Source organism: Furipterus horrens, unplaced genomic scaffold, assembly GCF_987537825.1.
Source record: "Furipterus horrens unplaced genomic scaffold, mFurHor1.1.pri manual_scaffold_1, whole genome shotgun sequence".
NCBI lineage: Eukaryota > Metazoa > Chordata > Mammalia > Chiroptera > Furipteridae > Furipterus > Furipterus horrens.
This window is the reverse complement of record NW_028327171.1, coordinates 123,901,629-123,914,159: the sequence shown is the minus strand read 5'-3', so window position 1 is coordinate 123,914,159 and position 12,531 is coordinate 123,901,629.

The following is a 12,531-nucleotide window of genomic DNA, read 5'->3' as shown; positions in this document are numbered from 1 at the left end:
GAGATGTTTCTCTCTCTTTCTCTTCCTTTCTCTTTCTCTCTCTCTCAAACCAATAAATAAATTTAAAAAACCCTAAGATTTTCCATGCCTGGGGGGCAGGGTGAGTGTGGAGGAGAGAGCTCAAGAATGTTGGGACCACACAGATGAAATAACAAGGCTCAGTGTCCACTTGCTGCATTTCATGACTCTGACCATGGTGTGTGTGGTTTATTTTTTTAAGTAATTTATTTGTTTGTTTATTTTACTTTATTTTTAGAGAGAGGGGAAAGGAGAAAGAGAGGAAGAGAAATATCACTATGTGGTTGCCTCTCACTCACACCCCCAACTGGGAACTTGATGTACAACGTAGTAATGTGCCCTGACTGGGAATCAAACCAGCGACACTTGGCTCGCAGGCCGATGCTCAATCCACTGAGCCACAGCAGCCAGGGCTCATGGTGTACTTTTTATTGCATGCATGATAACATAATTCCACTTAGCATGTAAAGACAGAGAGGCAAGGATGACCTCTTTGTAAACTCACAATGATTGCTGTATATGTATGCTAGGGCTGTGATAAAAAATACTACAGACTGGGTAGCTCAAACAACAGAAATTTATTTCTTACAGTTCTGGAGGCTGAATGACCAAGTTCAAGGTGTTGGCAACGTTGGTTTTTTTCTGAGCTCTCTCTCCTTGGCTTACAGATGGCCATCTTCTTACTGTGTCTTCACATGGTCTTTTCTCTGCACATGTGCATCCCTGGTGTATTACCATGTGCCCTAATTTCCTCTTATAAGAACACCAGTCATATTGGATTAGGACTTACACTAAGGGCCTCATTTCAGCTTAAGCATTTCTTTATAAGTTCTATCTCCAAATATGATCATACTTTGAGGTGCTGAGGACTTCAATACATGAATTTTGGGGTGACACAATTCAGCCCTTAGGTATCCCCAAGGAATGCTCTGCTGTGAATTGGGGGGAATTAGAACATTTTGCCTAAAGCAGATGTTTACCTTCAGGAAGGGGATGGCTTAGACAGAAAACATTTTTTCTCTGGAGCTTCTTTCACTCAACATTATGTTTGTGGGGTTAGTTTATAATTTGTGTATTTGCTGCTGGTACATTTTTATTGCTGAACAATATCCCATTGAATGAATGTATCACTTTTTGTTCATGGAGTCATCTGTTGATGAACTTTTGAGCTGTTTCTAATTCAGAGCAAGTATTTCTAAGAACATCTATTATCAACCCTTGCAGGTAAATACCTTGTAGTGGTATTGCTAGGTCAGAGAATATATTTGTGTTTAATTTTTATAAAGAAAAAAAAACAAATACAACAACCCCCCAAACAAAAAAATCAATGGTTTTCTAAAGCTGTTGTGCCATTTTACACTTCCACCAACAAAGTATGTGTATTTCAGTTATCCCATGTACACTTGTTATAATCAGTTATTTTTAAAATAATTTTAATTCACTACATTTAATAAAAGAAAATGCATCCATTTAAATGAAGAGTTTGATGAGTTTTCACAAATGTATACAACCACAAACCACTACCAGGTTCAAGGTACAGAACATTTTAATCAGCCCTGAAAGTTGTCATATACCCCTTTGTAGTCAATCCCCACTTTCACATCTCTAAGCAATTACTATTTTGCTTTCTGTCATTATAAATTAATTTTGCTTTTAATCCATCTTTCTACTTTTATTCATTTCAGTGAATGTAAAATCATATTCTATTATAGTTTTAATTTTCACTTTCTTTTTTATTTTATTTTATTTTTATTGTTTTTCTATTATAATTGTCCCACTTCTTCCCTCATTGCTAACCCCCACACAGCCCACCCCTTCTCCCACAGTCCATCCCGACGCCGTTGTCCATGTTCATGGGTTATTTATATTAGTTCCTCTGCTAAATCCTTCCCACATTTATCCCCTTTCCTCCTTCCCCCTCCTCCTCCCCCCTGATAACTGTTACTCTGTTCCTTGTCCAATTTTGTTCATTTGTTTGTGTTGTTCATTAGTCTCCTATATTGGGTGATAGCATATGGTATTTTCCTTTCATTGCCTGGCTTATTTCACTAAGCATAATTCTGTCTAGTTCCATCCATGTTGTTGCAAATGGCAGGAGTTCCTTCTTTCTTTCTACTGCATAGTATTGCATTGTGTAAATATATCACAGTTTTTTATCCACACATCTACAGATGGGAACTTGGGTTGCTTCCAGCACTTGGCAATAGTAAACACTGCTGCTATGAACATAGGGGTGCATAAGTTCTTTTGAATTGGGGTTTCAGGATTCTTCGGGTATAATCCTAGCAGTGGAATCGCTGGTTCAAAAGGCAGTTCCATTTTTAGTTTTTTGAGGAAATTCCATATTGTTTTCTATAGCGGCTGCACCAGTCTGCATTCCCACCAGCAGTACAGTAGGGTTCCTGTTTCTCCACATCCTCGCCAGCACTTGTTGTTTGTTGCTTTGTTGATGATGGCCATTCTGACTGGTGTAAAGTGGTATCTCATTGTGGTTTTTATTTGCATCTCTCTGATGGCTAGTGATGTTGAGCATTCTTTCATATGCTTATGGACCCTCTGTATATCCTCATTGGAGAAGTGTTTGTTCAGGTCCTTTGCCCATTTTTTAATTGGGCTGTCAGTCTTCTTTGTCTTGAGATATGTAAGTTCTTTATATATTTGGAGATCAATCCCTTATCTGATGTATCATTGGCAAATATGCTTTTCCATATTGTTGGTTCCTTTTTCATCTTGCTGATGATTCTTTTGTTGAGCAGAAACTCCTTAGTTTGATGTAGTCCCATTTGTTTATTTTTTCCTTTATTTCCCTTGCCTTAAGAGATGTACCAGTGAAAATATTGCTGGGTGGGATATCTGAAATTTTCCTGCCTATGTTTTTCTTTAGGACTTTTATGGTGTCACATCTTACATTTAAGTCTTTGATCCATCTTGAGTTTATTCTTATGTGTGGTGTAAGTTGGTGGTCTAGTTTCATTTTTTTTTTTTTTTTTTGCACATCCCTGTCCAGTTCTCCCAGCACCGTTTGTTAAAGAGGCTCTTCTCACTCCATTTTATGTTTTTTTCCCCTTTGTCAAATTTTGGTTGACCATAGAGGCCTAGGTTTATTTCTGGACTCTCTATTCCATTCTGTTGATCTATATGTCTGTTCTTATGCCAGTACCAGGCTGTTTTGATGACAGTGGTATTGTAGTATAGTTTGCTGTCCAGTATTGTAATTCCTCCTATTGCATTCTTCTGTGTCAAGATTGCAGTGGCTATTCGGGCTCTTTTTTGGTTCCATATAAATTTTTGAAGTATTTTTTTCTAGGTCTGTGAAATACGTTGCTGTATTTTAATAGGGATTGCATTGAATCTATAAATTGCTTTGAGTAGTATGGACATTTTAATGATGTTGATTCTTCTCATCCATGAACATGGTATATGCTTCCATTTATTTGTATCTTCCTTAATTTCTTTCTTCAGAGTTATGTAGTTTTCCAAGTACAGGTCTTTTACCTTTTTGGTTAAATTTATTCCAAGATACTTTATTTTTCTTGTTGCTATTGTAAATGGAATATTTTTTTGTAGTTTCTATCTCTGATACTTTATTGTTAGTGTACAGAAATGCCTTCATTTCTGAATATTTATTTGGTACCATGCTATTTTGCCAAATTCACTCATTAGGTCGAGTAGTTTTTTCGTGGAGTCTATAGAGTTTTCTGTGTGTACTATCATGTCATCTGCAAATAATGACAGTTTTATTTCTTCTTTTCCTATTTGGATGCCTTTTATATTTATTTTTTCTTGTCTGATTGCTGTGGCTAGAACTTCCAATACTATGTTGAATAGGAGTGGAGAGAGTGGACATCCTTGTCTTGTTCCTGATCTCAGGGGGAATGCTTTCAGTTTTTGTGTATTGAGTATAATGTTGGCTTCGGGTTTCTCATACATGGCCTTTATTATGTTGAGGTATGCACCCTCTATTCCCATTTTGCTGAGTGTTTTCATCATAAATGGGTGTTGTGTTTTATCAAGTGACTTTTCAGCATCTATTGATATGATCATGTGGTTCTTGTCTTTTATTTTGTTTGTGTGGTGTATTACATTTATCGATTTGCAAATATTAAACTATCCTTGCATCCCTGGCATAAATCCCACTTGATCATGATGTATGATTTTTTTAATGTGTTGCTGGATCTGGTTTGCCAATATTTTGTTGAGGATTTTAGCATCTATGTTCATCAGTGATATGGGCCTGTAGTTTTCTTTCTTTGTTGTGTCTTGACCTGGTTTTGGAATTAGGGTAATACTGGTTTCCTAGAAAGAGTTTTGAAGTCTTCCCTCTTTTTGGATTTTTTTGAAATAGTTTGAGAAGGGTAGGTGTTAGTTCTTCCCTAAATACTTTGTAAAATTCGCCTGTGAAGCCATCCGGTCCAGGATTTTGTGTGCTGAGACTTTTTTGATTACTCCTTCATTTTCATTAGTTGTTATCATTCTATTCAGGCATTCTGATTCTTCTTGGTTCAGTTTTGGAAGATTATATGTTTCTATAAATTTGTCTGTTTCATCTAGGTTGTCAAGTTTCTTGCCATACATTTGTTTGTAGGAATATCTTCCAGTCCTTTGTATTTCTGTGATATCGGTTATGATTTATCCTCTTTCATTTCTGATTTTTTTTTATTTGGGTCATCTTTTTTTCCTGATGAGCCTGGCTAAAGGCTTGTCAATATTTTTTTATCGTTTCAAAGAATCAGATCCTACATTTGTTGATCTTTTGAACTGTTTGTTTAGTCTATGTCATTTTATTCCGCTCTGATTTTGAAGATTTTATTCTTTCTACTTGCTTTGTGCTTTGTTATTCTTCTAGTTCTTTTAGCTGCTGGGTTAGATTTTTTATTTGAGATTCTTCTATTCTTCTCAGGTAGGCCTGTATTGCTATGAACTTTCCTCTCAGGGCTGCTTTTGCAGTGTCCCATAGATCTGGGGCTGTTGTGTGCTCATTATCATTTGTTTCCAGAAATCTTTTTATTTATTCCTTGATGTCACTGTTAGGCCATTCATTATTTAATAGCATGTTATTCATTCTCCATGAGTTTGAATATCTCTGAGTTTTTCCTTCTAGTTTATTTTTAGCTTTAAGCCATTGCGATCTGAGAAGATGCTTGATATAATTTCAATTTTCTTGAAGATGTAAAGGCTTGTTTTGTATCCTGCCATGTGGTCTATCTTTGATAATGTTTTATGTGCACTTGAAAAGAATGTATAGCTTCTTTGGTGTGAAAATTTCTATATCTGTCAACAAAGTCCATTTGATCTAGAGTGTTGTTCAATGTCTCAATATCCTTGGTGTTTCTTTGCTTTGAAGATCTGTCCATTGTTGACAATGGGATGTTAAAGTTTCCTACTGTGAGTGTGTTGCTGTTGATATCCTTCTTGTAGTCTTTCAAGAATTTCCTTATATATTCGGGTGCTCCTATGTTGATGCAAATATGTTTAATAGGGTTATATCTTCTTGATGAAGTGTTCCCTTATGTATTATTAAATGCCCTCCTTTGTTTCTTTTTATGACATTTGTTGTGAAATCTGTTTTGTATGATATAAGTATTGTTACCCCAGCTTTTTTAAAATGTCAATTTGCTTCAAATTCTTTTTTACATCCCTTCACTCTCAGTCTGTGTAAATCTTTTGTTTTGAGGTATGTCTCTTGTAGACAACATACATGTTTGTCATGTTTTCATATTCATTCTGCTACCCTATATCTTTTGATTGGAGCATTTAATCCATTTACATGTAAGGTTATTATTGATTGGTATTGTTCATTTCCCTTTTTACTTGTGTTTCTCTCTCTATCTTTTTCTGCTTTTTCTTAAAGCATTCTCTTTAGCATCTCTTTCATTAGTGTTTGGTGGAGATGTATTGTTTTAGTCTTCCTTTGTCTGGGAAACTCCTTATTTTACTTCCATTTTGAAAGAGAGCCTTGCTGGGTAGAGTAGTCTTGGTTGTAGGCCTTTGTTTTTCATTCCTTGAAATAATTTGACCATTCTCTTCTGGCTTGTAGTGCTTCTGTTGAGAAATAGTTGATAGTCTTATTGGAGCTCCCTTCTATGTTATTAGTTGTTTCTCTCTTGTTGCTTTTAGGATTCTCTCTTTGTCTTTGATTGTTGCCATTTTAATTGTGATGTGCCTTGGAGTGGCTTGTTTGCGTTTATCTTCATTGGGACCCTCTGTGCTTCCTGGATTTGTGTGACTTTTTCTCTCATCAAGTTAGGAAAATTTTTTGTCATTACTTTTTCAATCAGATTTTCTAACCCATGCTTTTCTTTTTCTCCTTCTTGTATCCCTGTGATATGGACATTGTTTCATTTCATGTTGTCTTGTAGTTCTCATAAAGCCTCTTCATTCTTTTTCAGTCTTTTTTCATTTTGTTGCATTTTCTGGGAACTTTTTTTTTATGTTGCCCTCTAATTCACTGATTCGGTCCTCTGCTTCATTTAGCCTGCTTTTGATTGCTTCTACTCTGTTCTTTAGTTCAGAAATTGTATTCTTCATTTCTTCCTGGTTCTTATTGATAATTTCTATGTCCCCTTTTAAGCTGCTGTAGTTCTCAGTAAGTTTGTTGTAGCTTCCCTGGAGTTCTTTGTAGTTTCCCTGGAGTTCTTTGTAGTTCCCCTGGAGTTTGTTGTAGTTTTCTTTGATTTTTTGAGTTCATTGAGCTTCCTCATTACTATTGTTTTGAATTTCATGTCTGATGGGTTGCTTACCTCTATTTCATCTACCCCTCCTTATGGGAATTTCTCCTTTCCTTTTGGTGGGGTGTTATTTCACCTCCCCATTTTAGGTGGCTGGTCTTGTTTATTTCTGCTTCTTATATTGATCTGATTTTATTTTCTGCCTTTGTGGTGTGACCTTCTTGTACACAGTGGTTGGGCTGCTGCCTCAGGCTGATGCCACTTGAAGGGCAATGGTCTGCTTAAGAGATTTCTCCCATAGCACTGGGTATGATTCTGTTCTGGGATCTAGTCCGCTGCTCTCTGAGGTCTTTCTCCAGAGCCATCACCCAAAATCTTTTAAAAAGTGCCTCTAGTTCACTTCACCCTCCTTTGGCCTCAGACATGGGTTAGTGCACTCCCTCACACAGGTCAGGGGTGGATTGACTGGTTACACACGAGGGTGGGCAGGTCCAAGGCTCTTCTGCACATCAGCATGGGGCCGGCAGTGGGCACACTTGTTACGCACCTGTTCGAGTAGGCTGGGAGTGCCTCTGCACAATGGCAGGTGGGTTGGTTGCACACCTGGGTGCACAGAACAGGGCACTTCATGTGCATGCTCGCGCGACCTAGGGGAGGGTTGGGGAATGGATAAGTGCAGTTTTGCGGTTCTGTTCCTCAAGAATCTCACCCCACCCCTAGTCTCTCCTTTTATGTCTGCAAAAAGCAATCAAAAGAGAAAAAGAAAAAAGGAACACATACACACACACACACACATGCACGCATGCACGCACACACAAAGTATGCTGTTCCTTGCCTCAGAAGCAGAGGCCACCTGTCTTACTCCTGGCTCTGTCAGTGGGCAGAGCCTCGCTCTCCACCCGCCTCCCATCAGGGGCAATTTAGGGTCACTAAAAAATCTCTGCACGCTGCCAGCTGCAGCTCAGGGAGCCAAGCCAGCCAGAAATCCCATCTTGTCCCTTTCTCCTCCTCTATCCTCACCAGACAGGTTGCTCCCAGACAGTCTTCTCTGATCCAGCAACCCCAAGGCTCAACTCCTGCCAGTATCCAGATGTTAACTGAGATACTCTGTCCACTATTAGTCTAAACTATAGAGAGGTCTCAGGAGCAAGCTAGTGCAGCCTCCCCTCACTCCTCCGCCATCTTCCCAGTCCTGATTTCTTAAAAATTTTTGTATTGTCAATTATATCTTAAGGACAATTTTACACTTTTCTTCACAGTATTAATGTCTCTTGAATCCTGTAATGTGCTAGCTCTCTGTCTTGCAACAATATTGAATAGAATTAGAAGTGGGTTTCTTTGTATTTTCCCTGATTTTAGCGGGAATATTTCTGATGTTTCCCAATGTAGAATGATGTTTGTTGTAGGGCTATCCTTTTGGAAAGATCCTTTAGCTGTTTAATAATATTTAATTCTATTAATTTACTGAGAGTCTTACCAATAATGAGAATTATTATTCTTGATGCATTTCTTAATCAGGGGATGTTAATATGTTTTTTCTTTTTAGCCTATCAATGAAATGAGTGATATTATAGATTTTAAAGTATTAAACCAACTTTGTGTTTAAGCAATAAATCAAATTTGGCACAATGCATTAACATTTTAATACAAAGTTGGATTTATTGGTTTTTTATTAGTCTAAAATATTTGCATTTATACTTTTAATAAAATGAACCTGTAATTTTTCTTTCTCATGCTATATTTCTCTTCCTTTTATATCAAGACTATAATGGCCTCATAGAATTAATTGGGAAATTATCTGAGAGAGAACTTGTATATGATCAGAATGATGTGTTTCTTGGGATTTATGTGATAGAAACCTTTGGTGTTTTCTGTGTGGGAAACCCAAGTTTATTGTCACTGACATTAGTTAAGCAAAGACTTTAAAAGATGGTTGTCATAGTTGCCTACTCATTCTCTAATCATTTGTTGAGAATACTATGTGCCTGACACCTTGCTAGGCATTGAGAATGTAAAGATTCACTAGAGATGGTCCCTGTCATGAGCAATGAGAGTCATACCTCTAGAAATGATGTAGTTTAAGCTTTCAATGAATTTTTAATTTAGTTTAGAGGGGCTGGTTAAGTATGTACAATTTCATGATCTATGTATTTTTTCATGTCATTATACCTATATACCTGTATATATATCTGCTTCTTTCAGGAAGTGTCAAAACCTGGTTGGATCTGAGAGTCAGGAAGAAAAATGGATTATTAGCAAGAATATCAGCTGATAACCCTCCAAATAATCCCCATATTTATGATTCTATTCCTGCTCTGGTTGTTTGAATAATGGTTTTTATTTTTTAGATTCAGTTGTTGATATTGTGAGTTTCCTGACACTTTAATGTTCATAATTTTGATTTTCTTTTTCTCAAATGTGTCCCTTTAACATTTCATATATTAAGGGCTTGGTAGTGATGAACTCCTTTAGTTTTACCTTGTCTGGGAAGCACTTTATCTGCCCTTCCATTCTAAATGATAGCTTTTCTGGATAGAGTAATCTAGGTTGCAGGTCCTTGTTTTTCTTCACTTCTTGACTGCAAAGTTTCTTTTGAGAAATCAGCTGATAGAGTGTTATGGAAACTCTTATGTAGGTAACTCTCTTCTTTTCTTTTGCTGCTTTTAAGATTCCCTCTTTATCTTTCACCTTTGGCATTTTAATTATGATGTGTCTTAGTGTGGTCCTCTCTGGGTCTAGCTTGTTTGGGACTCTCTGTGTTTCCTGCACTTGTATATCTATTTCCTTTGCCAAATTAGGAGTTTTCCTTCATTATTTTTTCAGATAAGTTTTCAATTTTTGCTCATCCTTTTTCCTTTCTGGCACCCCTATGATTTGAATGTTGGCACATTTAGAGTTGTCCCAGAGGTTCCTACGCCTTTCCTTATTTGTTTAATTTCTTGTTTGTTCATTCTGTACTGGTTGACTGTTTATTTCTTCCTAATGCTCCAAATCATTCATTTCAACCCTCGTTTCCTTCCCTTTGCCTTTGGTTTCATACGGATTTTTCTTTGTTTCACTTAGCATAGCCTTCATTTATTCCCTTTTCCAATTGCCATTCTCAAGCATATCTGTCAAGTCTGTGAGCATCTTTATCATCAGTGTTTTGAACTCTGCACCTCTTAGGTTGACTACTCTTCGACTCTTGTTCTCCCACTGGAACCTTGATCTGCTCCCTCTTTTGGGCCATACTTCTCTGTCTCCTCAACTTGAGGCTCTTGTGTTTGCCTCTGTGTCTTAGATAGAGTTGTCACACCTGTTACATTTCAAGGGATGGAGCCTTAGGTATTTGTCCGTAAAGGACAACCTTTTAACATGTTGTGACACTGTATGTGGGAAAAGGGTCTGAGAGGGAACAATGCCACTTTCTCAGCACTGAACCCTTTTCCAGGTACTTCTCCCACTTCCTGTATGGGACTGGTGCCTCTCTAAATGTTGCCCTGGCCACGTTTCCCAGAGTAGGTTGGTTTGTAGATATTCTAAGACCATGGGGGCCCTCTAAACAAATGGACTCTGCTGAGAGACTGTCAGTTTCTTCTGCTGCTCCAACCCCTACTGGTTCTCATGGTCAGAAGCAATGATGCTTTATTTCCCCCCACAATGGAACCGTGAGTTGCACAGTCTGGTCTAGTGCTGGGAGTGCTCCCCAGGTGTCCATTTCTATTTTTTTAAATGTGTGATTGTCCTTTCCATCTGCCTGCCACAACTGCTATCGCCACTGCTGCTGTCTCACACCATGTCATGTCTGTCCCACTCTGCCCTGCTCTACCCCACTCCACCCCTCCTACCTGTGTGGGTATTTCTTCTTTATATCTTTGTCTGTTAGACTTCCATTTAGCTCAGTTTTCTAGAACTTCTGGTTGTCTCCAGTTTTTGTTTCTTCAAATATTTAATTCAATTAATTTTTCAAGAGAAAGAAGAAGGAAGAGATTAAGAGAGGGACGGGAGAGAAGATGGCAGAGAAGTGAGAGGAGGTTGCGCTTTCTGGCTCCCGAGACCCATCTGTAGTTTGGGCTAATTGCAGACAGAACATCTCAGTGAGCAGCTGGACATTGGGAGGAGTCGAGCCTTGGCAATGGTAGATTAGATAAAACCATCTGGGAATGACCTGTTTGGTGAGGATAGCGGAGGAAAAAGGGATGAGATGGGATTTCTGACTGGGGTGGCTCCCTGAGTTGTGGCTGGAAGTACACAAAAACTTTTTAGTGAACACAGGTTTCCCCAGAGAGGAATCAGGAGGAGAGCGGATCTCTGCCTTCTGGCAGAGCCAGGAGAAAACCAGGTGGCATCTGGCAATAAAAGAAAAGAAACAGCGTACTGCTGTGCATGTGAGAATGCGATTTTCCTTGATTTTTTTTCTCTTGTGTACTGCTGAGAGGGGAGGAAAGGTTGGGGGTGATAGGACATTCTTGAGGAGCTCAAGCACAGAAGTGTGCTCGCCCACTCCACAACCTTCCCCTTGGGTAGCGTGGGTGTGCACAGGGAAGTGCCCTCACGCATAGGAAAGTGCCCTCGCACACAGGGAAGTGCCCTCATACACTGGCCCAGGTGCACAACCAGTTTGCCGGCCACACGTCTGGGTGCCCCTTGGACACACCCCAACAGACATAAGATCAGTGCCCCAACGGGCACAGGGAGAGCCCACTGGGCACGCAGAAACCATGCACAGGAACCCCTGGCCAGCCCAGTGGGTGCCAGGCCAGAGCACAGCCCAATTGGGCTAGCTTTGCTTGTGCCCTCCCAGGCGGGTGTCGGAAAGACAGGCAGCTGCGGCTCGGGAACAGTGGGTGGGGACCTCTCACAGACGCTCACTTCCACTGTGCGCAAGAGTCCTGGGCCCCACCCCAAGGAGTGAGAGACTGACTTCTGGAGCGCGGCTCAGAAGGCCTGAGGCTAGTGCACAGGCCAACTTGCGTGCTCACGTGTACGTGTGCACAAGCACCCCGGATGGCTCCAAAGAGGCACCAAACCTGCAAAGATCAGGAAACTCAGGCCCGCCTCATTAGACCATCTGTGGATCCAGAAAAAGACGACACACAAAGGCTGAACTGAGTAAAAACTTTCCTTTTGCATATATATATTTTTAAATTTTTATTTCTATTTTAGTTTTTATATTTGTATTTTATTTTACTTTAATTTTTTAAATTTATTGTTTATTTTAATTTTAATTTTTACTTTTATTTTAAAAATTTTTTTAAAAACTATCTCTTTAATTTGTTTCATACCATCTCTCCTTCTCATTCTTCCTCTTTAATTTTTGTTTATTTGTTTGTTTTGTTTAGCCTCCCTTTCACACTAAATAAATAGAATATAACTATTATATAAATTTAATACTATACAATTCCACTTCTACTATACTCTGCATTCTTTCCTCTTTTCTTTTACTATTATTAGCATACAATGTAAATATTACCTACTGTCTTGCATAGTTTCAACACTACTTGCTATTATTACTAATCTATCATCCCCTCTCTCAAAAATCATATTTTTCCTCTTTAAAAACAACTCTTATCTATTCTTCCTATAGTATAAAAGCCCTAACATCTCTACATTTATATTAATACGGGCTCATTTGCTAACGATAGCGAGATAGAAGGTGGGGAATATATTTGAGGGTGTAGGTTTCCTGCCTGGGCTGTGTGTTTATGTTTTTAACAGCATCTCCACAAAAGAATTCAAGACAAAGTAAACAGAGTGACTCTCAATCAACTAGCCAGAAGGAAGATCCCATCAAAGAGCATCTGAAATATAACCAGACAGCATAAACAAATGACATACACAGTAACCCAAGAACATCAGGCTCAGG